The sequence below is a fragment of the Suncus etruscus genome, chromosome X (assembly GCF_024139225.1).
Source record: "Suncus etruscus isolate mSunEtr1 chromosome X, mSunEtr1.pri.cur, whole genome shotgun sequence".
Classification (NCBI taxonomy): domain Eukaryota; kingdom Metazoa; phylum Chordata; class Mammalia; order Eulipotyphla; family Soricidae; genus Suncus; species Suncus etruscus.
The window spans coordinates 26,665,569-26,670,844 of record NC_064868.1 but is presented as its reverse complement, the minus strand read 5'-3'; the positions used below and the strand labels follow the sequence as shown (position 1 = coordinate 26,670,844).

The 5,276-nt window shown below is 39.1% G+C and overlaps 1 non-coding gene across 1 annotated transcript; it reads left to right on the top strand.

Annotated features, from left to right (window-relative positions):
- The first annotated feature begins 1,511 nt into the window (after window positions 1-1,511).
- LOC125999702 (small nucleolar RNA SNORA22) lies at window positions 1,512-1,641 on the top strand. Its single transcript, XR_007492182.1, has one exon. It is a non-coding gene; the product is annotated as a small nucleolar RNA SNORA22 (small nucleolar RNA).
- The last annotated feature ends 3,635 nt before the right edge of the window (window positions 1,642-5,276 follow it).

Below are 5,276 nucleotides of genomic sequence, written 5' to 3'. Positions count from 1 at the left end.
AACATGGCTCTTGCTGCCCTCTATGCCTGGAAGTCGCTCCCCAGAGCCAGCATTCCAGCAGCTCCCCCACACGCGGCAACAAACTGTTGCTGCTTTCTTCCCCCCCCCCTTTTCTGACTTGAGTTCCCAACTCACCACAATTACATCCATGGTGTCTCACCTCTCTAACAAACTTGATAATGCTCTTAGCTCAAAAACCAGTGCTACTACCTTTCCTGTCTTTCTCCCTAATGGAAAAAGTCTTCCCCCCCCCCTCCCCGCCTGCTCAGCAGCCTCCGCAGCTACCTTCTCAAACGCCTCCCACTGATCCCCTGCACCCCAGGGGAAAAATTCTAAATGCCCAAGACGCTCAGTCCCTATCCATGGCAGATTCCCTCCTCTCACCGCTCCCCCTCTTAAAGCTATAGAAATGAAACTACTTGGCCAAATTAAAAATCTTAAACAAATCTTAAGCCTTCAAAAACAGGCTGCTTCTCTTAATTCACAGGTTTCTGCCCTTCAGGCGTTTCCCCCCCCTCCTAAATCTATAGTTGTCTGTCCTCTGCCCACTGAATTCCACGGCCAGGCCCCCCATCTTGAGAATTCAAAGGAACAAACTAATAAAAGTGAGGCTGAGTGCCATAAAACAGAAACTGCTGCAGTGCCTACAAAAAATTCTAAGGGCACAGTGAGCAGGATAATTACAAAGTATCAGCTGCTAAGCCATAAAACCTTGCGATATCTACACTTTGCTGTTAAAACTTCTGAGCCTAATGTACCTTTTACTCAGTACATTCTGCTCAAACCAGCCCTCAGCCTCCTTCAGCCTCTTTCCTGCCAGCCTTGGGAAACAGCCAGCTCAGGCCCTGCCACTCCCACTTTAAGCCTTCCAATTCACCTTGAAATACCCAATCTTTGTTATTCATAAGAAATCTGAAAAGTGGCATCTCTTGCATATTCTCAAATCAATTAATAAAACCATGATCCCCATGGTACTTTTGCAACCCAGACTCCCCTCTTCGGTTGCCATTCCCTCTAATTCCAATAAATTAGTAATTAATCTTAAAAGATTGCTTTTTTTCTCTATATCATTACACCCTGCGGACTGTAAATAATTTGCCTCTAGCCTTCCTGCTGTTAACTGTGCTGGCCCCTCCCCGAGTTATCAGTGAAAAACTCTGCTTCACCTTGTTAGCCCTACACTTTGTCAGATATGTGTTATTAGGTTTAGTGCATTAAGTGGTGTAAAGTAATTATTAAAACATTAAAAAGCAACAGGAAAATAACGGCAATAAACTTTTTTTTCATGCCTCTCAGAAAATTTTACAGCAAGGTCATAATTCTGTCACTTTACAGATAACAAAATATTAGTAAAAGAAAAACTTCTTTGTGTTTTAAAATCCAAACGAACACAAAAGTGTTAAATTTAAGTCTTATATTTCTATTAAAAGTTTTATTTTAATTTTTAAAGTATTTACAAAATTATGTGAAAAATAATGTGGTTAGCCTTTTTAAACAATATAGTTAATTTAATGCACAGTGAACACCTAGGTGTGCTTTATAGTACCCTTAGTTTTAACTTTGTGCTACAGCAATGGTTGTTCTTTATTTCTGCATTGAAAGAACTATTATTTTAAGTGCATTCAAAATATCAGCACATTATACAAATCTGTATATTTGTGTCGCAGTGAAAAAATAATATAAATGAAAAATATATTATATATAATTTTATAAGTAATATATAAAAGTAACTAAACTTTATAAGCAAATTAACTAGTATTAAATATAATTTTAGTCTTAAGTTCTAGGTGTGTAAATGCATCAGATGTCTTTAACTATATTTTATAATAATCTAAGCATTTAGTTAATTTAGTATATAATATTTTTTACAAATTATTCACTTAAAGTCTTCATAGTAAAAACAGTTGTTTGTTTTTTAAAATCAGTTTTTATACCTTTAATAATCATAGTTCATGCTATTGTGTTTAATCATAAAAATTTTAACACTTTATTGCAGCTGTCTTACTATTCTACTGCAAAACCAATTTAAAGAAAACCTATTCATTTACAGCAAATGATTTCATACTTCAGAGTGAAGATTCCTTCTACAGTGCTCATTAACCATTTTACTTAATGTTTTAAACTTCAAATTAAAGTTGTTTTAAAAATGTTTTGTGTTAAATCTAAACCTTAAAATTTATTTTCAGCAAAGTTCCACTCCATCTACATTAAGTACTTCTCAAAACTAAAAAAGTTTTTCTACAAAAATTTTTTTTTCTTTTCTTCTTCTCACAAACATGCTAGCTAAATATTTAAAAGCGCTTGTCACTTTTTTATAATTAAGTCTTAAATCACTCCTTTTATCTGTTTATCTGTCTGTTGTGATGAATGAAAGTGGCCACAAGTGTAAAATGTTGTGTTTAGTGTTGTTTTGTTTTGTCTGTTTATTTGTTATCTCTACATTTTATAATAATACAATTTTTAAAGCCTTATCCATTTTTCAAATTTCAATTAATTTTTTCAACCTGGTTCAGTCTGGTCAGTTCACAGACTGGCATCTTGCAACTAAAAATCATGTGTTAAAAATTATGTATTAAGCTAGCTTTGTCCTTCTAAGAACATGGCGGAAGGTGTGGGAGATGGCATACCCCAGATTTCTCAATGGCCATCGGGGATAACTTTTCCCTGGAGAATTTCTGGACTTTGCAGTCACCTGGCTTTCCTGCTATGTGTAAGTTCAGGCCTATAGAATATGTATTTATGGCCAAAAATAGCATCCAGCTTTAACATAATAAATAGAAGTTAAAAAAAAATCCTTTATATTCAGTTTACTAAGTAAATTCTTAATTTTTATATAAAGTAACCATTTTGCCTCCTGCCAAGCTGTTTTCTTATAAACTTCCTGCTAGCCGCCATTCCTGCAAACCTGTTTCTAACTAACTCCACCTTTGACAATGCTGAATTAGACACTCTGCCTAGCTGCCTTGGATGCCCACCATTGCCACCAACAACCTCCATTGTAAACAAGTCACGGTCGTGGAACTTTGCTTGCTCGAACCATATATGTGCCCGCCTGTTCAACAATCAAACATTTGCAATCAAATCATTATTGTTAACAACTCTTCCATCTTCATTGAAGCCCCCAACTCCACTTATTTTGTTTGCTCCACTAAATTTTCTCCCCATATTGTTACTGAAATGTTTCTTGCTTATCATGATTATTATGTTTTAGCTTTGTTAATGCCTAAAATAACCATCAAACCTGTTGGTCCGGTTTCCACCTTTATCCTCATCCTGCAAATGGTCAATGCCTCTACCCAAGCGCTCTCCAACACCAGCTATGAACACTGTTGAATCTGCAATTCACCAGTTTCGCCATTTTATGAAAGCATCACAACGTTTGAACCTCCTATCTACACCACTGACTCTGAACTTCTTCTCTGGAAAATTCAGCCTCAGCGTCATTAACTCACTGTTGTGCAGGTTGTGAGCTACAAACTCTGCCTTCTAGCCCATCCTCCTCCTCTCAAGTTATTTTAAATCTTATAAATGCCTCTGCTCTAGCCCTCACAGACCCATATTATGAACACTGTTAGCTTAGCTTCTCTCCTCAACCCCTACGATACTGTTAGTTCCCTTGCTGATATAGTTCTTCAAAATCGTCGTGCTCTATATTTTGCCCTTATGAAAGAGGGGGGAGTCTGTGTAGCCCTTAAGGAACAATGTTGTATTTTCAAAGACAAAACTGGATTAGTTAGGAATAGCGTTCAACACATTGGTGACGGTATAAAAGACTTCCAAAAACATTTCGATGAAGAACAAGGTTGGTAACAGGGTTGGTTTTTCTCTTCTCCTTGGATACATACATTACTGTCCACTATTTTGGGCCCTCTTATTAGCCTCATGCTGCTCCTTTCCTTTGACCCATGGGCTTTCCGCAAACTTACTGCCCTTGTTAAAAACCAGGTAGATGAGACGGCAAAAACCTCTGTTCAAGTTCACTACCAACAGTTAACCCAACGTGACTCCTGTGAAAACTTGGCTTTTGTCACCAAGCCGCCCTTCCAGCCACTAAGTTTTCAGGAGATAGAGCGCATAGCTAACAAACGGAGCTTGCTCCGGTACTTGTGCTCTCGGCTGTGGAGATACCTACGACGGGATTAGCAAGGTCCCAGTTAGGACACGGCCCTAAAAGGCTACAACGCATAATTCAAATCTCTGTGCACACCCACAGCGCCTGTAGCCATCTTTTAAATGCGGCTTTGGCCATGTCCGACCTGGTCAAACCTTGTAGCCTAAGACACGGTTCTTCCACCCGCTCACGACTTTCCTTCTTTTATTAGAAGAGAAAGGGGGAGATGTTGGGGACTGTGACTTGTTTGAGGCCATTTTGCTGTTCTTTCTGCCATAATCCAGCCTTTCACCTAAAAGCTACATGCAGTCTTGCTGTAAGTTCTTGGGCCAAAGAGAAAGGAATGTGCAGCTGCAAGAGATAATTAATCTTGTAGCCCGGAGGAGAGCAACACGGCCCGGTACCATTCCCAGAAATGAGGTCTTACTCCCTCAACTATATTCCGGAGTGAACTAGGCTGTTATCAATAAGTGTATGCTACATTGTCTGTTCAAGATCACTGAGGCAAGCACATCTTGCACCAGCTCCTGATAGTCAAGCAATTAGGAATGCAGCTAGAAGGTCACTAGAAATTTCCATAGAAACAGCACGTTCATCATAACTTGAAGGTCATCCAGCCCCCTAGCCCACTGCCCACTTCCTTATTTAGAGAATGCTTCACTTTCTTTGTTCCTTGAAACCTGAAATATATCCTTGCCTTGTATGGGCCTTCGCGCCAAAAAGTGTGACTGACATCACCTTTGTACTGCCCCCTTCTCCTTCACTATATAAGAAGGAGCTGTAGTCAAATAAAGTTGCCTTTGAGCAGTGAGATATTGCCTTAGGTCTTTATTATTAACCTCTCTCAGATTTTTTACAGGTGTGGTTGTTCTTCTACCCAGCAAAATAGGAGTGCGGTTGTCTGTGAAGCCTTCCCAGCTAATTCCTGCTGGCCGGGCCCCCCTGGGGGGCTTCCGGACCCCGCAAAAGTTGATTATCAATGGAGAAAACTATGAAAGTACACAAATATATATATATGGGTTTTTACTGGAGGTGCTTAGAAAGAGCAGGGAGAAGATGAAATAAAAATAGATAATAACTTGCTCAAGGGAGAGCTCAGGCTTCTCCAATGGTTGAATGAGTCCTGGTATACAACGCAGCATGAAAGTAGGAAAGTCCCTATCTC